We start from the raw sequence: 24,638 nt of genomic DNA on the forward strand, positions 1-24,638 counted from the left end.
GGAGAGTTCAAACCCACATGTGACAATTTTCATATGGTCCTTAGATATTTTCAGGTCTAATAGCAAACTTGAAGGGCATACATCTTTAAATTCATCAGTTCTAGTCCTTATTTCATAATGAATTAGGAATCAAATCTGCAAAGGGCAAATTTAAGGTTTTGCAACTAACAATGATTTAGTGAAAGGAGGGGGGTAGATGAGGAAGAGAAAAATTGCCACTGGGGGAGATGAATGTCAAATGCAAATACAATTTTAAAGAATTTACAAGATTATTATATTTGATCTTACCTTGTCTGTCTTTTCAAGTCTGTCAGAAAGTAAGTTGGTCACAGGAAATACATTGCTATATTTATTATGTTTGCTGCATGGTTTACATAGCATAACAGGCTATTTGGGTTAGGAACATGCCTGTTGGGGACTTCCAAAATGAAAAGTGGATATTTTTATATATTTCATCTTAGAACATCATGCTAATATTAATCTCTATCCAGAATAACTGAGGATGATAAATTGTACAAATAAAAAGGAATAAGCACACCACCATAAAAGGAAATGTAAATCTAACCTTATTTTAAATTACAGGAACATAGTGCAGTCATGTTCAAGACTGATTAGAAGGGAAGCCAACTTTGAAATGTTGCCAGATATTTTATAGCATGAATGACCCTTTCTTTTTCTCTCTCACGTGCATGATACATTGAGAAGCTTTGCTGCATAATGCAGCAATCTCTTATTTCAGCATGAAGAAACTGTCAAAGATAAGGTAAGAAGATATGTAATATTATAACCATTATTTATTTTTGGGTTAATAAAGGAAAAAAGTAAACCTTTTAGTTGCAACTCGCATGCAGAAAAAAACATTCATCTTACAGGGCCCAGACTGTCTATTGTACTCACAATGTATTTGCAGTTAGCTAGTCTATCAGCTGAGGTGAATTATTACATTGGCATCCACAATATCAGTTTTAATTATAGGGCAGTCATCCACGTCGTTCCCCATTCTGCTTGCATATTTTTATTTACTTTTCTTTTTCTTACAATCCTCTCATCAGGTGTTCAGAACATACAGGTACTGGGAATGGCATATGTTTTGATTGTTTACAAAAGCTGGAGGGGAAAGCAAGTAATTAAATGAATGATTTGTCCAGTAATCAATTAATCTTGCAGCTTCTTTTTCTGCCATGCAAGATTTTCGGCTCAGTTTCCACATCAATCTTCTTTCTCACTTGAAGTTCTTGGAAGACTGTACTGGAAGAAAGGAGTATGATTTGCACCTATATGTCATTCAGCAGTTGAACCCACTGGCCAGTTAAAAAGAGGGAGTCCCATCCAGGCATTCTCAACCACATATGGATTGTTTCCATACAGATTTTTGGGCAAAGGAGTCTAAAGAGGGGGAAAGAAAGAATTGGTGAACACCCTGAGGCTTTGGGATTGAATAGCCTTGAGGGGGGAAAAAGTTAAAATGGAAGTGGAGTTGAGGCAAGTACTCTTTGCTCCACATTTGTTCTTCTTTTCCTTTCTTTCTAGTCGGAAATCATTGAGGCTCAATGCTAGTGTGTGTGTGTATGCTTTTTGGGGAAGGGGAGGTACCATGGGTATGCCTAGAATCTAACTAATGAGATAATTGATTTCCAGCAGACAGTTGACACCAGTTGACACCAGCTATAATCTGACTCCTCACACAATAGGACTGGCAACTTTAATATTTCCTCTGGGCCTGTCACACAGGCTGATTGGTTGGCTTTCTGGATGCCAATTTTATTTTTAATTTATCCCCTTAACATTCCAAATATTTCAAAATATATGCTTATTTATTAAAGAAAGTACCAACCCAATAGAGTGTAGCATATTAAAACACAGCATGCCATGGTGAGATATCGGCTTTCCTCAGTCATATGCAGTAAACTTAATAAAACGCAGATGCAATCATGTTCGAGGGGTATTGTGGTAATAAAGAATGAGGAAAGGTAAAAGTGCCTAAAAAGGGGAGCTATTGGAAAAATCTCTTTGAATTAAGGCAGAGACATTATATGAGGTGTGTAGCAATTATACAGGCTTGTTTTCTAAATGTGAAGCCAGTGGTCCACTTTCATGCCTGGTGCAACTCCATTGAAACTAATGGCAAACAGGCCTGCTGACAAGGGGAAGCAAAGGGAGCAGTAGCCTTAGGGCCCTGCAATTCAAAGGTTCCCTGATCTCCCAGCCACCATAATTGCTGCTGCGGCAGGAGTGGTGGACCTAGCCCTGGCCTTTAAAATTGCTGCTCCATCACCACACGGTGTTAAGGGCTGGGATGGAGGGTCGGATAATGCACTCAAGGCAGTGTTCTGGGCTGCCAGGGGGGTTGGCTCCGCACTTCACACACCTTGCCCAGGGAGGCTGTCAGCGCACCTCAATCTGCCCCATCTAAGTAGTGTTATATCTATAGCTGTTAATAAATCAAGGGAAATGATTAATCCAAAAATTATGAATATTTCTTAGATTAAAACCCTCTGAATTGGAGTGAATTTTACCCTTATTCTTTCTTTGTGTTAGTTTTGATGCATTTAGCTTTTTTATTACTAAAAGAAAACGGAGAGAAGTCTTAGAAAACAAACACATGTTGGCATTCATTGAACCTCAAAATTAATTGAATAGGTTTTTTTTCATTCCAGCTCTAAAATATTAAGAAAAACCTCTATAATTAAGCAGAGAGAGGGTTGCTCTTCCATTCAATACTGTATATGCATGCATATTGCAGGCCCAGATTATCTGCTTCATCCAACTTTTGCTGGTCTCATCAGACAGAAAGGCTGTCAGGGAGCTGGCTTCTAATTCCTGAGGTTGTCTTGTCTCCAGCCATGAACTCAGTTAAGAATAGCCTGGGGCTTCTGGGTATAGACTCATAGGTGTGATCCAGCTTTCTCTGCTTGCCTGATTGTCCTCATTACAAAGGTGACATTAGAGATCCTTGTCTGCAGTAGTCAGTGTTTTGGCCAACCTTTGCTCAAGTGTTTAGAAATCTGAAGTCACTCTAGTATCCTAGATTGCTCCTGGAACCCTAGTTTATGTTGGAAACCAAGTGCACTTTTTCCATTAACATCTCACTAGGGATTTTTGTCCTCTTCTTTGTGGTCTTTCCCTCATTACAGTAATCCCATTTGTTATGTCTTTTTTTCTTTTACTTTACATTGGAAGACCATTAGACATCTGGATCATTGTTTGTAGAATGGTGTTAGCTAATGGGACTATAGCACATTCATCCTGCATGCGCTGCATTTACTTCTTTTGTGCTCCCGGGTCCTAAGTGCCATGAAGTCATTGTCTTTGGCCTATAAAGCCCTGTATTTACTTGGCCTGTGGCAATCGAAAGAGATTTCATCTTTCCTCATGATCTGACATACAGTTGAAGGTTTTGGGTGGTATTTGTGCTTACAATTTCCAGATTTAAGTGTGATGGCTGTGCTCTGGGAGGGCATTCTTTGCTCTAGAATCTACTTTTACAGATGATCTAACAAAACCAGAAACCCCTCTCTTTTTTGAATTTTTTAAAAATAATATTGAGGAAATGGATGAGTGGAGTGCAAGACAAAGGAAGGGGTTTTAGCCTTTTGTTTACAATATCCTGGAGGGGGGAAAGAAGATGTACTGTTTTTGCCCCACTTTGCACTATACAAGTGTTCTAAATTATGTAGAAGGGCACACTTTTGTCAATCTATAAATAACAATTAAATGGAAGGCATCTTCATAGTTTGTCAATAATACTGATACAGCTAAATTAACTCGGTGAATGGCAAATGTATTATTTGTATGTTGGCCAGTCATTTATAAAAATAATTTTTTTAAAGCCAAAGTCAAATGCTGATATTATGATCATACATTAATTCAAACCAAAATCCTCAATCCGCATGCTCTAGACCTTTGGGAAACCTGAGATCCAGACCTAAACTTTGTGGTTTCCTGCTGTCGCAGTAAGAGGACTGAGCAATTGCCTTGGATTCAAGCACCTTCAAACATTTTTAAAAAGGCTTTTCAGCGTTCCTCTTGCAAAATAAAGAAACAAAATTTTAAAAGTGCAAATATCTTTAAAATTGTATTTTATACATGTGTAATGGGTTCCACATGGATTCAGGTGAATTTATAAAGAGCCTGTTCTGCATAGCATGGGCAGTATTGACGGCTCTGACCAAAAGAATTTTTAAAGTAGTACTAGGCCATCCAAGGATGTCTGAAAACCAGGTCAAATATTTGGCTGTTTATAGTGTCTGTGTGCTCAGACTTCAGATGGATGGCCAGACAGACAATTTTCAAAACCCTATAGTTATAAGTGTGCATGTCATAACGTCAAAACTTTTCCCACTGCTTTAAAATGTGCCTGGCTGGCCATCTCTCTGGTACATTTCTTGGTATGATTTCTTTTTTAACAGTACAGATTGTAAAACAGCCAATGAGGAGCTTTCACTTGAACATCTTCATCAGTGACTCTCATCTTGTCTCTGACACTACCAATTGTGGATTACTTGGGAGCAGCTAAGTGTCTGTTCACCTGTTCCCCTGCCCACTTCCTTGACACATACCCTTATTGTTCCAGCCCCCATGTACTTGGACAACTGGGGGCTGTTAAACAACGGAATTGAGAATTTCCTGGAGGCCTGTCTCCAAGTAGAGGTCCTAGATGGATGACCAAATGATTGTTTGTGCCCATTAGTCCGCATCCTCAACAGAGGCAACCAACTGAACTCAGGCAAGGAAGGATGGTCAAGATTCTTCCTACCCAAACTGTCCTGCTTGTGGTTTCCTTGTCGTTGAGCCACCGGGTCTCACCTAATCCTGAGGAGCATCTTAGAGCAGACTCTGGGATGCAGCAGCTCACAACAGGCAACTCAACAAAGCTGATAAATTTTATTCAACAAATTTGAATAAAAGACCATTCCCTGTTCCCCCTCACCTTTTGACTTCACCTCTTACCCTGGGACATGGAACACGGAAGAAGTAATTCAGAGCCAGCGATGCCACCCCTGCAATTCTCAGGAGTTTTACTGGGCAGTTAAGCCAGCCTTTTAAATGTGCTTTGTGCTGCCAGAATGGTGCAGAATATCTTAAGTGAGGGCAACAATATCACCTGGGGTCCTTTGTCCCTTGTTTCCCTGCATTTCAGAGAAATTCATGTGTTCTGTCTGTAAATGGTATGGGAGACAATTGCTTTTTCCATGAAAAAAGAATAACGTTGATATGTATACTGTTAATTGCACCCTTTGTAGCTTCCTATCATTTTCTAACAAGCTTTTATTTGCTTATTAGATGTGAAAATTCCATTGTTTACAGGCACACTACTCTTTTTCACATATGACATCTGATTGAAAATGTGTTAGCTTCTGAGGTAAACTCCCTCTGTTAGCACTAGAGGACCACAAACTGTATGGTGGGAGAGTGTGACCTCTCACCAGAGATCAATTTCAAGAGATTACCCGTTGGCTGAAAATTATTGTGTCATTATTGCTTTCAAACAGAATGAACTCTTCTTAAAATACAAAGTGATGTGTTTTCAGAGTTTGCAAGGGGTGGGGGAAGCTAAATCTTCTCATCCTCACCCATTCCTAGACAGGTCTTTGTTAAACCTTTACCCCTGAGTAGACAGCTTATTTTAAAATACTCCACTGTGTTCTCTGTTTTTCAGATATCAATAAGTGTGTCTGGGAAATATTTTGGTTTATGTCTCTCTGACTAATGGAAGAGTCAGCCTCATGTAAAAGCAAAAGGCACTTACATTTATGGTGACAGCAATAGTGAGGGTACAACATCACACAATTGATCCTGGAAGCAGACGAATGTCAAAACAGCATGAAAAACTCCTCTCTCACACTGTTAAGGCTTTCCAAATTCTCCCAAAACTACATACACAAGCATTTCTATTAAATCAAAATTATATCCGTAACACCCCTTCACAAAGGAAAGCAGATTGAGACAGGAACTAATCACCCAGTCAAGATTAAAATAGAGAAATCACCGTTTTGTTTTAGCAGATTTCCTCTACAATATGATGTTGTTCTTGCATGAAAACATGCTGTGTATAAAATGGTTGCATGAAAGGGTTAGCAGTCTGAGACACAATGGTGGACATTGTTGAGGTTATAACAGTACATTTAGTAACGTCAGAATAGGGTGTGGGTGATATTTGGAGATCTAGCACACCTTAGTGGCAATAGTTAGTACTACCATGAACACCAGTTTTTCATTTAAGAGTGTGCCTAGGTAATGGTGGAGACAACCACAATTAGTTATATCTAGTTTTTTTAAGAGTTGTATTGTGGTTTCTTTGTTTTAAGAATGTGTGGTTTCCACACACCTTTATTTGCATGATTTGAATATAATTACTTTAAAAAATGAAATAGATGGATTCTGTTTTGTTGGGCCAAAGCATGGAGCGTAGTTCAAGTCCTTATATACACAGTATTCTGACATAAGGAGCTCATTACTAGCAAAGTGGATAGTAGGTGAAGATTTCATTTACCTGAGCTACTGAGCACATACAACTCCAACTGAAGCCAAAGGCAGTTGTGGATGCTCAGCACAGCACCGAATTAAGGCCTGAATTGAAGAAATGGAACTGTGTCTTAACCATCACTCATCATGGCTATGTCTACACTAGCCCCCTAGTTCGAACTAGGGAGGCTAATGTAGGCATTCGAAGTTGCAAAAGATTTAAATATCCCGGGCTTCATTTGCATGAAGGAATATGGTTTTTCCCCCCACAGAACTTCATCCACACAGGAACCAGCTGGCTCAGGAATCTGGTAATGGATATGAAGTCTTTCATCCCTAGATCTTATTCAATTTGGGTTGTTATCCATATCCATTAATGGTCTATTTGAGTGTTGGTTTCCAGGTCAGGTTCAGCCCTGATGGATAGTGTTCAACCTAGTACTATTTTATAGCTGTTCTCTGACCTCAGTGAAATGAACAACAAATGTTAACTTGGTTCTTAGTGCACAAGTATCTATTATCACAAAAAAGCCCATCCTAATTAGCACTAACGGACATACCTGTTGTCAGTCTTTCAATAGAAACCAAACAGGGTCACAGCAGTTGAGACAGTAGTCTCAGCCTTTGAGAGTTGGCTTGTCAACTTGTTTTAAGACAGGTTTGCAGGGCCATTTAGAGGAGACTTGTATTGCTGATCTGTGCAGTGGAGCAACACAAGATTTCAAAATGGGCTTTTCAAATCACTTAAGGTCTGGTCCATACTAGACTAGGAAGTCCAGCTTACAGTATGCTGCTCGAGCTGCACAAAATGCATATCTGGAGTCAGCTTACCTTAAGCTGAGCCATGGCGGCATCCACACAACGGGAGGCCAATGAGAGCACATGCTCCCGTCAACTTTCCTTACTCCTCGCAGAAGGAAGAGTACTGGATACCAGTGGGGGCTGCCTTCAGCATTTGATGTACGGGTCTATACTAGATCCTCTAAATCGAATGCTAGAAGTTCAACTTCCAGAGCATCAATCTTGTGTTCAGTATAGTCATGTCCTAAGTGACCAAGCACTGGTCTCCCTGACTTTCAAAGGTCTAGTCCTCCTAAATCACTTAGGTGTTTTTTGAAAAATCTCACCCTCGATTCAGTGCTGTCAAACTGGCACTTTCAAGAAGGTCTTTTTTTCACATTTTAAAAAGCAGTTAATTAATATGTAACCGTTTCCTCCCTCCCCTCCCCTTCATTCACAAAGACTGCAAGGGTAGTGAGATCTATGGAAACAGTGAACTCTATATTTAATTGTTCGTGTGTCACCGGCTGCTTTCACTGATGAAGGCAGACTTCTCACTTTTTCTAATGCATTATGAACATTTTACATAAAATAACTGAACAGGGCTATTTTGCTACCGTTTCCTATTTTATTGATTCATGTTATTTCCCTTATCCTAGGTTAGTGGCCGGAGAGAGAGTGCCACCTTTGGAAATACTGAAAATTGTGAATTAAATGGGAGTAAAAAAAAGAGAACAACTGAGACAGTTAGGGTCTTGTTTTCAACATGCTTAAACAGATCAGTTCAAGCCCCAAAATTCCAATGTCTGTATCTGTGATGAAGATTAGAGGCATTTAGACTTATCTATACTTTCTTGTATTTTTAGCCTGGACATGCACCTGTTTAAAGTGGCTATGAAAAGCAAATTTACTAAATATGCTATGTAAAATGCATATGTCGTTTGCATTACTCATTGCTGAAGCTTAAAAAGTGATCAATTTCTTCCTGAAACCCAACTGATTTCCGTGGTGCAATAGTTGACTGTTTCATGTAGTAATAATTATTGACCAAGGACAAAGCATAGAGCAATCAGAATTTGCCCACTGTTAGTTCCCATAATTTGGAGCTGTGTCGTCTGTGAAATAGTAGAAGATAGCCATAATAGATATGATTTCTAAGATCTTCTGTAGGAGTTCTTTTCAAAAGCTTCATTGTTTCCATGGATGCTGCCATATAATCTAATTATTCCTGATGGGTTGCCTCTTGTATCAAAGGATTCTTCAAAGGAAAGGAAAACAGCAAGGTAGATCATTTGAGCAAAATTCTTTTATTTGTTTAGGACAATGTTTCACAAAAGATCTAGCTGGGAGGGGAAAGAAATTTCTTCTGAGCCTCCTTTCTTTCAGAATTCAAGTTGCTATAATCACGTAAAGCAGCTCTGTGTACTGCAGGTTTTCTCTTTTCCTTTCATGGAATGATAGAAGGCATTTCAGCCGCATGCCCTCTTTTTCCAGTGGAAAAATTAAATCATTTGTATTGTAAGAGCTACTGTAGATAGATAAGGGTAAGGCAACCCCAAGCAGTCAGAGAATACAGCCCGTGTCCAATGCCTGCAGCTAGTCAAAGGGATAATTCCATTCAACCCAGCAGGAATTTTTTTCTTGAAAAGATCTACAGTGGTTGCAAGGGAGTTGATATTTACATCCACCTCATTAAAGTTGCAAAGTTTCCTATTATCACTGGAGTTTCAAAGCCTTAGTATAAATGATAAGCTTCATTTGGTTTGTTTAACTGCGCTATTTTTGACCTTGACCATTGTCTTTGCCAGTCATAGGGTCTGCCTCTGATCCCATGTGGTGTTTCACAAGACATGCTTTGCACCTGCATATCTAGACTTCTTCCACCTTTTATCAAGGTGAGGGTATGACATGCTGCATTATGTTATGGCTAGTGATGACACCACATCCTGTGCATGTGGAATCTCTCAAATTGTTTTGATCACATGGAACTGCTGAACTTTCACATACATACCTCTCCAACTCCTCATTGTGTAGGGTGAGGAGGGAGAAGGAGATGATCCAGAACCCCCTCATCATGTGAAGTGGAAGGAAAAAAGAACCCCCATTTTATCTATCCACATTTTAGCAGTCATTATGGTACAAGCAATATTTTTTGCACAATTAAGCTGCATGTTTTGCAGATTTTCTAGACTGTTAGGGTATGTCTACCCTACCACCCTAGTTTGAACTAGGGTGGTTAATGTAGTCAACTGGAGTTGCAAATGAAGCCCGGGATTTGAATTTCCCGGGCTTCATTTGCATGTTGCCGGGTGCCACCATTTTTAAATGTCCGCTAGTTCGGACTCCGTGCCCCACGGCTACACGCAGCACGAACTAGGTAGTTCAGACTAGGCTTCCTATTCCGAACTACCGTTACTCCTCGTTCCACGCGTTACTCCACGCATTACTCCTCTGTTGCATGTTGCCGGGCGCCGCCATTTTTAAATGTCCGCTAGTTCGGACTCCGTGCCCTGCGGCTACACGCGGCACGAACTAGGTAGTTCGGACTAGGCTTCCTATTCCGAACTACCATTACTCCTCCGTGCCCCATGGCTACACGTGGCACGAACTAGGTAGTTCGGACTAGGCTTCCTATTCCAAACTACCATTACTCCTCGTCCACGAAGAGTAACAGTAGTTCGGAATGGGAAGCCTAGACCGAACTACCTAGTTCGTGCCGCGTGTAGCCGCGGGGAATGGAGTCCAAACTAGCGGACATTTAAAAATGGTGGCACCCGGCAACATGCAAATGAAGCCCAGGAAATTCAAATCCCGGGCTTCATTTGCAACTCCGGTTGACTACATTACCACCCTAGTTCGAACTAGGGTGGTAGTGTAGACATACCCTCATATACAAGTGAAAAGATTTTTACCAGAATTTAAGTGGCGATGCTTCTTACTATGTAGACCATAAATGGACACCGTAACTGTATAAAGTTTTGGTCTCATTTTTATGGACATTAATTTATAAATAATGCCCTAGAGTACATCTGATTCAACCAACTTTTTACTCAGAGTAACGTTTTCATTAACTGCTAGTTATATATGTCATTGATATAAGCATTATATCATGTAAGGTACCATTTTTAAATCAAAATAATTCACAGCTGTGTTCTGTTCCCTGATTCCATATTATCATCAGATCCAACTCACCATTCCAATCTTAATTTTTAAATGTCATCTTGGATCAGGACCAGGTAGTCTTAGAAATTGTCTCATTACCTGTGACCAGGGCTGGATAACCCAATAGGTAGACTAAGCATGTGCTTAGGGCACCAGCAAAGCAGGGGCGCCAAAAAAAAAAAAGAGAGAGATTTTACGATATAGTATTGTTTTTATTTCGAATTCCATATGGAGGGGCACCATAATCTTTTCAGTGCTTAGGGCCTCTAAAGGGCTTAATCTGGCCCAGCCTGTGACCTTGCTACATTATCATGCTAATGAGGAGAAGCAGAACTAGAACCACCCAGAGGTTATTGAGACAAAAGGGAGCTATGGTAGGCCCTGTCAGAAGTAGCTAAAATGTATTGTAGCATTAGTGCCTACAGAGCATAGGGCAAATCCTGCCTTTCTGCAAAAGCTAACCCACAACAGAAAGTAAACCTACTAAACCCCTCAAGAATAGTACCTAAAAATAAATATTATCAACAACTTCTTACAGGGGAGGTGAAATGTTACAGGATTATTCTCTCTCTCTTTTGTTTTGTTTTGTTTTGTTTTGTTTTGTTTTGTTTTGTTTTGTTTTGTTTTGAGGGGAGAAGTGTCCTCACATGAAGAGATTCATGGTGATGCCACTATATCTAAGTTGTGTTATGTATTTAGCTAGATTCTGATACCTTCCCACTATTGTGGAACCTGAAGAGCCTGCACGTTTCTAAAAAAGCCAAACACTCCTAGATAGAGATAAACTGTGTGTTTTGATTATACAGCATGAGAGTTGGTAATATGGGGATTAGAAAGTATTAAGGAAGTGTGAAGTCAAAGAAATGAGTTCTGCATTTCATTCTGAAAGTGGCAAGGTCCTTGGTATCAGTTCCAGAGTCTTGGTCCAGCTTCTGAGAAAGTTCTGTCTCGTGTGTTCATGAGCCAATCCTGTTAGCTACATTCCAGAAGAATGAAATTGTTGACTATCTTGGGAGGTCGGGATCATGGATGGAAAGATGTTCCCTTGGCTTGTTAGGGCTATTCAGTAAGAGAAAAACCTTTGAGTGGGTTTTGTATTCAGTAAGAAGCCAGTGCACTGGAATGATGTGTCCATGACAACCTATGTTTCTAAGCAAACCAGCTTCTTATAATTTGTATCTACTCAGGCAGCTTCCAGGTCTCTGCAGCTTCATTCTGAGGTGTGAATTGACATAACCAAGATTAGAGGCAGTAAAAGTATGGCTCAGGACATCATGAATCTGAGTTCAGTAGGATGGGGTATTTCTGGACACTTACAAGTAGAAGAGGGTGCTTCCAGTGCAGCTATAGTTCTTTGGATTGACCTAAGGAGCACTGAAGAGTCCAAAATGACCATGAGGCTTTAAAGCAATGAAACAAGTTGAAGATAAATGGTTGTGATATAATCCATCCTCAGAAAATGTCAAAATATGAAGTGGAGTTTTTGAATTCTAGATCATTTTAAAACACTTTGAAACAAAGGGTAAAATGGCGAATGAAAAGGACAGCACAGGTGGGACTGAGAACCAAATGTCCCCAAGCATGCAAGAGGAATTACAGCAGAATTCTTCCTTGTCTGACTAGCTATGCTAGGTTGGAGGGAAGAAGCTTTTTCTCAGCATAGTGCTGTGGGACAAGAGACAAGGTTGCTTGGATTACCTTAATGGTTCATATCAATCTTCAGATTCCCAGCTTTCCAGCAGGACACAGAGCTTGCTTCTTGCCAGGGCAAACATTCCAAACTGATGCAGTATTGCCAGCTCTTGTGGCTCAGTCATGAGTTTAGCAATTTGGGGAAGGGTTTTGTTGTTGTTGTTGTATTTTTCTGTCTCCTGAAAATGCAATGAAAGATTATGGACTCACAAACTTTCTCATCCACAATGGCCACTATCTTCCATGACTGCCAATGGGGCTGAAGCCAGCAAAGATGGTGACAGGTTCTCTAATAATCTATGTGTATGTGGAAGTCAGGCTGCTCCTAATAAAAATGGCTGCCTCCTCCCATTGTTTCCATTGAGACTGTAGACATGGCTACAAGCAAAACAGATGGCACTAGATGGTCCAAAGAATCAGGCAGGACACTATTAGGATGCAATGACTCAAGGAAAGCAGTAAAGAAATTATGAAAGGTGAACAGGAAGTTTGGGTGTGGGGACAGGGTACTGGTGAGCAGGAGGCAGTTTTAGTGGGAGCAGGGAAATAGAGGGCAGTAGGGAGGACCTGAGGAAGTAGTTGAAGTCACTGACAAAATTTCCACTGGTATCAGTGTTGCAGGACCTGGACTCATAGTGTGTTTATTCTCTGTAGGGAATATCACCAAGTTGCTCACAGCCATACACATGCTGTGTATCATTGCTGGGGACGGATTAAGATGTAGACAACTTAGGTATGTGCCTAGGGCATAATGTGCAGGGGTTGGGACTGACCTGAGCTCTGGCTAGTCTGGGTCAGATACTGATATAGGCCCTGGTCACTCCATTATCATTGCCTCAGTTTGGCCTCCATCAAGTGACTTGTTCAAGGTAACAGAAGTCTGTGGCACAGTAGGGACTGAAATCCAAAGTCATAGATTAGTGCCTGAGCAAGGCATCATCCTGCTGCACAATACTGTGAGTCTCCATTCCCTTTCACTAGTTGCACACCAGCTAACTTCAGTGACTTTACTTGGTTTCCCCTGATTTATTTTAAAAGGGGAAATGAGTCAGGCCCAACATTTCTAGCTTCTATGGCATCTGTCTTTCAATCTCTCTTATGTGCTCATTCAATCTCACATCATTTTTGTGATAAACATTGAAATAGAATCACAAATATCACTTAATTTTTCCCTTTGGATTGTAGGGTAACTGGGATATACAATGTTACATTATTCCTTTACCTTGTTACAGGCAAAGTCCTTCTTCTATCTTTCAGGGGAGGGAAGATACAGCTGTCTTCAAGATTAGTCTTCAAGACTTGATAACAGATTCAAGCCAACTTATCCTTAACCCTCTTTGCTGTTTCTGTTTGCTGTGCAGAATGGAATAAGTTCTACCATTTGATAAATGCTTTGCAAAAATATGTGCTATTTCTTCCATAACAAAACTGACCCACCTCAGAAAGGACATCCTGATAGGTTTCCCTTTATAAGGTTGCTCTGTAGTAACTACTTGGAACTATTCAGTAATTGTATAACTCCATTGTAAAGGCTCCATTTAGCCTTTGTCTCTTATTAATTATGAATCTCCTAATATAAAAAAATGTTAATCCTCATGTTTGAAGGTGTATGCAAACTCCATACTGGACAACTACAGGTTGTTTCTAAAAGAGCTATAACCCTCCACAGCTGCAAGGCATGCCCTGGTGGGGAGCAAAACATTTCCCTTGTTGGCAGACTAGGGGAGCAAACAGACCTTTAACCCTCAGCTCCTGAGCAAACACTGACTGAAGACAAGAACTTCCCAGGAAACTATTTCCTGAAAGCCACTCCCTGCAGGAAAGGATGGTCAGACCTTGTTACACCCTGAGAGAGAGTAGTTTCCTTCTGTCTCTCACTAACTCAGTTTATCTGTGTTTATTCTACTGGTGTTTTATTTGAGGGCAACCCTAGAAGAGGTGATAATTTAAAGTGACCTGGCTGGAGGGCCTAGTCACAGCAAGAGAAGAAGGCCACCGCAGAGTTGGCCACAGAGCAGACAAGAAGCCCCAATGAAGAGAGAGCTGCCACACTATGCCCAGTCACAAAGTGGTGCAGACGGTGATTTGACCCATTCAACCATATAAGAAAATGAGAATGGTTTTAAAGAATAAACATTCTGGGTTTTGTGGCCTCCCTGTCTTTTCCTCTTCTTCTGCATTGTTCCCCACGCCTATAACAATTAAGCTTTGGGCCTAGTCCATTTCACTCTGGGATCATCAAACACAATGGTACATGCTAGACAACAATTTGGAGAACAAACAGCAGATCCAGATTTGTATAGATGGAGAGAGATAAAGAACTTGAATAATCCATTATTACAACTAAATGACCGAAACACTGACTAGCTGATTCTAAGTAATCAGTCTCTTAACCTGAAAAGCAAAGAAAACTAAGGGAAACCACTGGAAACCACTGTATTACTTCTTGTGTAACTATTTGGCTACGTCTACACTGGCCCCTTTTCCGAAAGGGGCATGCTAATTTCACTTCAAAGTAGGAATAAGAGATCCTCCGGAAAAGGGCTTTTTTCCGGAGGATCGGGGCTAGTGTAGACGCTCTTTTCCGGCTTTTCTAAAAGCCGGAAAAAAGCGGCGGACATTTTTATTTAAATGCCGCGGGGGATATTTAAATCCCCCGTGGATTTCCCTATTACGACCTGTGAAATTAGCATGCCCCTTTCGGAAAAGGGGCCAGTGTAGACGAGCCCTTTTGATTAATAGATTAAGATGACCATCGTTAAAATAATCTCTAGATGTATATACGGAGCTTTCTCTGTAGAACAGTTTCTGTCCATTGGGCACCTCCCAAACCATGATCAACATTGTAACTCTTGCTAATGTCCTAGTTACTTTGAGAGTGTTCATCAAAATATGCACCAATTTAGGATGAAACAACTATATAAAATCATTTACAAAGAATATGTTGTTCTGTGGCAAGCCACTGCTCACATGCTTAGAGTTGCTTATGCTATTTTCTTTGCTCATTCTTGTTCTTTTTACAGTGCCAGTGTTTGAAACAAGCTTCCTTTGTGCGGGAAGCTTTGATAAAAAATACACATCAGCCAATGTACAGTATTTAGTCAGCTGGGTGAACAAATATGTACATTCTTTCTTCCCACTATTTTTTCTCTGGGCTACATTGTGTTCGGTGGGAGAGGAGGAAGGGTTGTTTATTTGTTGCTTTGTTTTGCTCCTATATCAATGAAATGCATAAAATAGCTAGCAATAGGAACTGTGGGTCAGACACATCTAGATCTCGGTTATAGAACATTACTTTGGGTTACCAGTTCCACCAAATATTTTGTATCAATACCAGGAGAATTGAAAAACATAATAATGTATCAAAATGTTCAGACTATTCTTCTTTGTATCATATCATATTGGCTGATATGGTATCAACTAATAACACTAAAAACCTAGATCCTAAAACCATCTGAATGAAATCATAAGCTATATATGAGATTTGTGAGCAATTCCTTATACTATTCGTTCTTTCTAGGAATGATTTCCTGTTCTATGGGGAAAGGTATTGTGAGTAGGCTAGAGGACAAGTTTGGAAGCAAGGACTCTTGTGTTCTTGTGTGGCCTTAGGTAAGTGACTCACATCTCTCTCTCTGACTCCTTGGTACTGATATGTGCCTATTTAACAGATGTGGAAAAATATGAAGGAAACGTCAGCATGGTCACTTCTCCCTAAATGAAAGATGTGACTAGCTGTGACAGACCTATATAGCCTGCCTTTTCTTACTCTTGAAGTCTGAGCCTGTCTTCCAACTGACACTACAAATTTAAGTCAACCTATGTTAGGCCAACTTACAGCCACCACAGCCACCTTACAGCCACCACTTACTATGGTTTCCATGTTCACATTACTCTCCTTCAGTTGGTGGTGTGTATCCTCACCAGAAGCACTTCTACCAACTTAACAGGGCAATGAGGAGGAGGGGCGGGTGGCAGAGAGCCTGGGCTTTTGGCACCAGGTGAAACTACCTGCTGTGAGCCCAATTGCTGCCTGGGTTGTCAGCGCTGGTCACCCACATTTTCTGCTCCATTTCCTGCTGGTCTGGCTGAGCTCTGTGAAGAGCTCTATGTGAAGAACCAGGCTACGGCCTCAGTTCCCTGAGGAGTTTCCTGCTGAGAGCCAGGTTGCCCTCCCACCCTTGCTCTCTACTGTCACCTGGTTTCTCTTCACTGACAGCCTGGCCACCCCTATTTTCCTCCCCCTGAAGCTCCCACACCCACAGAATCTCATCTGCATCTCCCAAAGTGGGGCACTGGGAGGCAGCCAGGGTCTACCTTGAGCCCCCCTACCTGCCATGGGGCTACAGCCTGAGCTGTAAGCTAGGTGTGGGGTTCATAGCAGAGATACTAACAGTCTTTCTTCTCAATTTCACAACTCCAGCAGGGATCCATGAAATTGACAAGAATGACAACTAGCAGCAGATGTAGGTAACTCAGGGTATGTCTACACTACAGCACTAATTCAAACTAACTTAGTTCGAATTAGTTAATTCGAACTAAGCTAATTCAAACTAGTGCATCTAGACTTAAAAATTAGTTCAAATTAGCGTTTTGCTAATTCGAACTAGCATGTCCATACTGAGTGGACCCTGAACTGAGGTTCAGGATGGCCGGAAGCAGTGCTGGCAGGGCATCAGATTAGGACTTAGAGTGTGGAGCTGCTGCCTCAGGCTAGCCGAGGGCTGTGCTTAAAGGGACCCGACCCCCACCCCGGACAGACAGTTCTCAGGGGTTCCCTGCTTGAAAACAGTCCTGGCTTGCAGTGCCCTGAGTGCCCGCACTCGGCACATCACAGCACTCGGCCATCAGCCCGGCTGCACTTGCCGCAGGCTGCCATCCGGAGGGGGGGGTCAATCAAGGGGCTTCAGGAGAGCTTCCACCCCGAGAAGTCCACAGAGCCATCCCAGTCCTCCCCATCGGGGGCTCGTACCCCATTCCTCCCTCACCTCCTTCCACTTATCCCTCCCTAGCCCCCCTTCCTGATGTACAAAATAAAGAAAACGTGTGTTCAAAAATAGAAACTCTCTTTATTGAACAAAACTAGGGGAGACTGGGAAAAGGAGGTGGGAGAGGGGAAGAGAGAGGCTGGGAGAGGGGAGGGCAACTAAAATGATCAGGGGTTGGGAACAGGTCCCATATGAAGAGAGGCTAAAGAGACTGGGACTTTTCAGCTTAGAAAAGAGGAGACTGAGAGGGGCATATGATAGAGGTCTATAAAAGCATGAGTGGTGTGGAGAGGGTGCATAAAGAAAAGTTCTTCATTAGTTCCCATAATACAAGGACTAGAGGACACCAAATGAAATGCATGGGTAACAGGCTTCAAACTAATAACAGAAAGTTCTTCTTCACAAAGCAAATAATCAACCTGTGGAACTCCTTGCTGCAGGAGACTGTGAAGGCTAGAACTAGAACAGAGTTTAAAGAGAAGTGAGATAAAGTCATGGAGGTTGGGTCCATGGAGTGCTATTAGCCAGGGGGTAGAAATGGTGTCCCTGGCCTCTGCTTGTGGAAGGCTGGAGATGGATGGCATGAGACAAATGGCTTGGTCGTTGTTTCGGTCCATCCCCTCCAGGGTCTCTAGTGTTGGCCGCTGTCGGCAGACAGGCTACTGGGCTAGATGGACCTTTAGTCTGACCCAGTACGGACGTTTTAAGCTCAGGGTCGGGGGTCTCAGTGGACCACCTTGATTTTCATGCACACCTGCTCCTGGGTGGCCAGGTTGGCAGCTATCCTGCCCTAGACGGCCACTTTCCTGTGCCTAGTGCGGAGGTCATGGATGAGGTCCACGATCTCCGCACTAGACCAGGTGGGCGCCCACCTCTTGCGGACCTGGGCAGGCTCCCGGGAGGCACCAGCCTGGTCCCGGGAAGAGGCGGAGGGCTGGGTGGCAGCGGGTGGCTGCCTCGAGCCATGCCAGGTGCAGGGTCTGCTGGCTGGATGCTGGCAGGCTTGCACCTGGCACGGGCACCGTAGCCAGCCCGTGCCCCTTTAAGGGCTCCGGGGCCGGGAGGGGGGCAGACGAGTTTCTCTGGTGGTGCCCAGAGTGGCCACCAGGGAAAGCTGGGGAGGGCTAGCCTCTCACTAGTTCGAATTATGTGGCTACACAGCCCTTAATTCGAACTAGCTAATTCGAACTAGACATTAGTCCTCCTAAAAGGAGGTTTACCTAGTTCGAATTAAATGCTCCGCTAGTTCGAATTAAGTTCGAACTAGCGGAGCGCTAGTGTTGCGCCTATCAAATTTAATTCGAACTAACAGACGTTAGTTTGAATTAACTTTGTAGTGTAGACATACCCTCAGGGTCTACATAGGCACTGCATCATCCTACTCCATTAATGTAAGTCCTCTGTCTCTCACAGAGGTGAAATTATTATGACAGTGTAGCAATTACATCAGTGGGAGCAAGACACTGTGTAGACAGTGACACAAGTAGATCAGGGCAAGCTGCCTTACTTTGTAAGTGTAGATCATGGCTGAGATGAATGCCCAAGGGACTGAATGGGAGAAAAGCAAACATCTCATGAAGCTCTCCCTCCCTTACTAAAGAAAAGGAAAAATTCACCTGAAGTGTTTTCCTCTGCCTCCTTGCAGCCACTTGCATAGGAATGTAAAAAAGTAGTTGATTATTCGACTACCCAATAAGCCTAGGCTTATCAGCTAGTCGAGTTGACTACTTGCATTCCTCCCTCCCCCCATCCCCACTCTTGCTGCCTCTATATCAAAGGCAGCAAGGGGAGGGGGAAAAGCAGGAGCTGGTGCTGGTTTAAAAGCCAGGTCCCCTCAGCACTGTCTCTGTGGTGCAGGGTGGGGGGAGAAGGGAGGCAGCGGCACTCTGGCTCTGCCTTTTAATGTAGTAAAAGCCACGTGGCTAGAGCAGCAGCAACCATTCCTCCAGGTCCCTATAAATCACTGAGCACTAGGGCAGTTGCCTTCTTAGCCCTTCTCTTCCCACCTCTGCCCCTGTTGGCGGGCCTGAAAGGGATAAACCCTGCCCTATGCTGACCTACCACCAGTACACAGACTAGAGGAAAGCAGCATGAGACTCCCCAGTTCTAGGAAGCAAGGGCCAATTTGACCTCATCACTGGCTAGCTGAACCCTCAGGGCTACCCTGACTTCAGTTCCTTGCTGTCAAAACCACACTTTGGGGCTTACAACATCACAGTATTGCCACATTGCAGGATTACTCCAACCATGCCTCCTGCTCTAACCTACACCCTCTTTGGCTCCTTCCTCAAGACAGCCCTGGCATGCCCCTGCTGTGGCAACAATATGCCTAGTCTAATGCCTTTTGAGTAAGTGCCATATGGCTGACGGAGCTGGTTCTGTATTTGGTATGTAGGGAGCCAGTGATGTGGTTGATTAGGGACACTTTATCTCTGCCTCACTGCCCATCAGAGGGATAACATTTTACAGTGGTTGAAATGAGAAGGTACAGGGTGGTGATGAACCTGGCTGTGCATCTGGACATCCCTCTGCTCCTTGTGTTCACTGTAGTGCAAGGTGAGCAGGGTGGAAAAACCTGCACTGCTGCTGCCAGTTTTGTACCTATTCTTGGGAACCAAGAGGGATTACCATGTCAGGTTGGTCTAGCATGTCCCAAGCAGGGTTGGGTGAAAATCTCCCATCAAAACTATTGATGGAAAATGGAGTTATTGGTTACACAAAATTATTTTCAAAAAGTGCCTGCTTTCCACGGGAATTTTCAATTTTGGGTATTACGTATGCTGAAAACTACTATATTTCAATTTGGGAAAACTGTAGTTTGGTTGCCTCGTGTCCCATTCTCTTCTGCAGACTAGGCTCCCCAGCCAGACTACACTTCCCATGATGCATTAAGGCCTGGGACAGTGGCAGTGCGCCACTTCCCCTGTTGGAGAGGGGAAACTATGGAACATTATGAAAGATATAATCAGACCAGAGAACCTGATTTAAATGAGGCACATGAATTATAAGTTTCATGAGGCACTGAAGTAGCATTTCAAAATAAAAATATTTGATTTCAGTTGATTTTTCCCCAAAATAATTTACATTTGAGGGGGAAAACTATTTGATTAGCTCTACTCACAAACACTAAATTCTCTTAAAATATAATTTTAAATGCTTGCTTTTATGTGGAAGTAGTCATATGTTAATGTCCACTGACAGTTGTATACAGGCAGGCTACGTCTAGACTGGCATGATTTTCCGCAAATGCTTTTAACGGAAAAGTTTTTCCGTTAAAAGCATTTGCGGAAAAGAGTGTCTAGATTGGCATGGATGCTTTTCCGCACACCCACTTTTTGCGGAAAAACATCTGTGCCAATCTAGATGCGGTTTTGCGCAAGAAAGCCCCGATCACCATTTTCACCATCGGGGCTTTTTAGCGCAAAACAATACCGTGTTGTCTACACTGGCCCTCTTGCACAAAAGCATTTGCGCAAGAGAGCTTTTGCCCGAATGGGAGCACCATAGCATTTCTGCAAGAACACTGACAATCTTACATGAGATCATCAGTGTTCTTGCAGAAATTCAAGCGGCCAGTGTAGACAGCTGGCAAGTTTTTCTGCAAAAGCACCTGCTTTTGAGGAAAAACTTGCCAGTCTAGACGCAGCCGCAGTGTCTTTTCAAACAGATTACCATTTTTTCACACACTGAATTTGGAAGACCAAATACTGATAGATACCAAATAGGACCCAGTTAAGTTGTTCACCCAGCACTGCGGTAAATGTATCTCTTTGTGAAGGGTAGGGGGAAAGAGGGATTTTTTTTTTTTATTTTTATTTTTTTTTTTTTTTAAGAACAGGACAAAGGAATGTCTTTTCAAAAACACGATTTGAACTCTATGGGGACCACATTTCCTTCTATAGAGCACACAATATCAACCCTGATTTGGATCAGAATTTCCTTTCTGGCAATAAAATGGTTGAGTATTTTAGAACTTTTCTATGTTTTATTTGCCTGGGCTGTTTTGGAAAGATGAGGAGGAAATTATCATCCAAGCCTTTTGTCTTTTATCTCAGATTTTACAGAACAGAAGTAACTTGTTGATGAAAACTCATTATTAAGTAAGCTTTTTACTCTGATGTATGATACTGGTAGAAATAAAAATAGATCAGGCATGATAATGAGCCAATCAGTGAAGCAGAAAAAAATATTTTCAAGTGTTATTTTCAAAAGTTATGGACAAAAATTTTGTCTGCTGGAAAAATATTAGTATTCTATGAGGTACTAGTTGAAAGAGATTACCTAATTATAGAATTTAATTCAATATACTAAAGCAATGTTATAGTGTAACAATTTGTTACATGCAATTTTGCTGCAAAATGAAAGTCTATATTTTCAAAAGTGATGAGGGATTCAGGACACCTCCACTTTTGGGTTACCCCATTTTAGGTACAGCAAAACAATCTGATTTTTTTCCAGAGGGCAGATGCCTTTTAAAGTCATCTCAGGTTGGTTATCCAAAACTGAGGCATTCAAAGTCACTGGTCATTTTTGAAAATTTAGGCTGATGGGAACTTATAAAAAGTAACCTTACAAAACTGTAGAAATGGGTAATCCTGAGCCTTCTGAATCTGATCTTATTTCTAAACTCTCCTCTTTGTACAAACAAAAAACCCTGCAGACAACAGATTGATTCTGAGCTAAAACAGTTAGCACTTACTGTTGGATACAGAAAGAGCTATTTAAGTTACAAGAAGATTATGAGTGTTTGCACCATACAGCTCCAAAAACATAATTGGGTATCTCATTACTTATTCATATTTTGAGAAGGAATACTTTCATATCAGAAGGAAGATCTTTAAAAACCAATGATTAAATCCTGGTTACAAATGTCAAAGGAGAGCTTTCAGTCTTTCATTATCCTAATCTTTAGTTTTTTACCTTATTTTTGTGCTTAACAACTGAGCAAATTAACATAAAAGAAAAAAATAACTGAGGGCTGTTTTTTCATCGGCGCATAATTAGTTAATATTAGGATCTGTTACTACATGTAAAGTCTCCAAACCATTTATTCAGCCACAGTTCTAGCAGGTGAAAAATAATGTCTTGTTTTGGCAAGGAACTGTTGCCTTGTACTTCACTAACTGCCACACTGGCTATTTCTAGAACTGGTTAGAAATGTTTTGCAGTTATCATTGGGAGCTGGAGGAAGGAATTCATAGACTGATGTTAAGGGCAGTAGTCTAGGATGTGGGAGACCAAGGTGCAAGTCCCTCCTTTACATGAGAATGATGAGACTTAGGGTATGTCTACACAGCAAAGTTATTTGAAAATAACAGCCGTTATTTTGAAATAACTTTCCTAGTGTCTACACAAGCCAACGACTATTTTGAAATTATTTCGAAATAGCGGAGTGCTTATTTCAAAACTGGTAAACCTCATTCTATGAGTAATAGCACCTATTTCAAAATAGCGATTTCGAAATAGGTGCTGTGTAGGCAGGGAATAGGGGCTACTTCGAAATAGCGGTTCTCCAACCCTGGTGGCCACTCTGGGCACAAACAGGAAAACTCCTCTCCTCCCTCCCCCTTCTGGAGCCCTTAAAGGGGTAGAGTCTAGCCTCAGTCTTTTGTGGCTAGCACCAGGCCTGTCAGTCCAGAGCCGGCCATAACATGAGCCAGCCAGCCGCTGGCAGCCAGCCCTCCACCGCTCCCCAGGAGCAGACTGCCAGCTCCCAGGAGAAGCCGGGCACCTTCCTGGTCCAGTGTGGAGATCATGGACCTGACTGAGGTTTGGGGAGATGCCGCCAACATCCATGATCTCCGCACTAGATGCAGGAATGTGGCCATCTATAGCCGGATGGCTGCCAGCCTGGCCACCAAAGGCCACATACAAACCCAGGAGCAGGTTCAGATGAAAATTAAGGAGCTGTGGCAGACATATGCCAGAGCCACAAGGGACAGCTCCCAACCAGGAGCAGACCCAGAGAGCTGCCCCTATTTGGATGCCCTGGACTGCATCCTGGGGAGCGGGATGGTCGGTGACCCCGAGGTGGTCATCGACCCTGAGGCAGAGGGCCCTGACCAGGGCATGGAGAAGGATGAAGAGGAGGGCCAGGAGTCACAGAAGCCCGGAGGGAGCATGCCGTACAGCCAGGACCTCTGAGCCATCCCAGCGGACCTGTCGCTGGTGTCATCTGAGGCCAGTGAGGCAACAACATGTGAATTCTATCACTGTCCCCATATGCAGGGGCGGGAGGGGAAGGAGACCAGGGACTGCGCACGTGGGCCTTGCTGACCACAGATCATGCAGCAACCTGTGCATGTGCGAGCACGTGCCATGCCACCTCTGGGCACATGACCCCAGCTGGCTGCCACACAGGGGCATTGGCCTGTTAGCCACACACATGTGTGAAGAGACATGACATGCTCCTGAGCCCGGGGTGGGACACAGCAGGACTCCCTCCCTCCACAAGCCCCCTCTACACAGAGGCAGGGGACATCTCCTCCCCCGCACACACACACACAGTGATGCAGCACAGGGGCATGGGTGCAGTCTCAGGGCAGCTCCCACTCCCGGAGATAGCAGGACGTCCCGAATATGGCCTGTGTGCAAGCACATCGGCTCTGATGGTGCAGAGAATTGTCGTCCTCGCTTGCAGAGAGTGGCTGGGCTTCACCCACTGTGTCCCCAGGGATAACTGACCATTTCTCTTGTTTCTCCACAGCCGCAGCAGCTGCGAGTGCAGGGCGTACCGCCCTGTCCAGGACATCCTCCCGCACCCGAGCACTCTGCAGGCTGACCCGTGCACAAGAGAACTACCAGTGGCAGCACCTGGGGGCACTACAAGCCCTGCACCACACGCTGGAGCACTGGGTGCAAGAAGACCTGCAGCTCCGGTGGGAGAGCTGGCGGGAGCAGCTTGCCCAGGGCCATGCCATCTGCCAGCACCTGCAGATCCTGGAGCAGAGCTTGCTGCCTCCTGCCGCTCCAGCCCCTGCTGTCTCCCTAGCTACCGCTTCTCCTCCCATTCATTCTCCCTCCATACCCTCCAACCCCTCCCCCTCCTCCGGGGATGCTGAGGTATCCGTACCCACGTTGCTAGGAGACAGTTGGGCCGGTGAGACCCCCAACCCTAAGCTTCTCCTCCCCCTTCCTCCCCTTGCCTCCCCCTTCCAGCTCCCTCCTCCCAGGTTTCCCCCTCCCCCTCTCCCCCTCTCTGCTCCCCTCTCCTTCCTTCTTTCCCCAGTCTCACCTGAGTTTCATTCCCCCCCGCCTCCCAGTTTTGTTCAATAAAGAGACTTTGTTTTCATGGACACATGTGTCTTTTATTTTACATCATGAAGGGGCTTTAGGGAGGGGTAAGTGGAGGACGTGAGGGAGGAATTAATCACAAGCCCCCAGTGGGGCACACCAGGGAGACAGTTACTGCTCCTCTGGGTGGAAGCTCTCCCACAGTGCCTCCCAGATATGCACAGCCCCCCAATTGACCTCCCGGATGGCAGCCATGGAGGCCTGTGTATACAGGCCAGCCAAGTGGTCGACCTCTGCCATCCAGCCTGGCAGGAAAGC

The 24,638-nt window shown here is 43.3% G+C and overlaps 1 long non-coding RNA gene across 1 annotated transcript; it reads left to right on the forward strand.

Annotated features, from left to right (window-relative positions):
* Nucleotides 1–674: 674 nt before the first annotated feature.
* LOC142826927 (uncharacterized) lies at nucleotides 675–24,341 on the forward strand. Its single transcript, XR_012901203.1, has 4 exons — nucleotides 675–763; nucleotides 15,620–15,711; nucleotides 20,921–21,044; nucleotides 23,794–24,341. It is a non-coding gene; the product is annotated as an uncharacterized LOC142826927 (long non-coding RNA).
* Nucleotides 24,342–24,638: the final 297 nt, after the last annotated feature.

Source organism: Pelodiscus sinensis, chromosome 1 (genome assembly GCF_049634645.1).
Source record: "Pelodiscus sinensis isolate JC-2024 chromosome 1, ASM4963464v1, whole genome shotgun sequence".
Classification (NCBI taxonomy): domain Eukaryota; kingdom Metazoa; phylum Chordata; order Testudines; family Trionychidae; genus Pelodiscus; species Pelodiscus sinensis.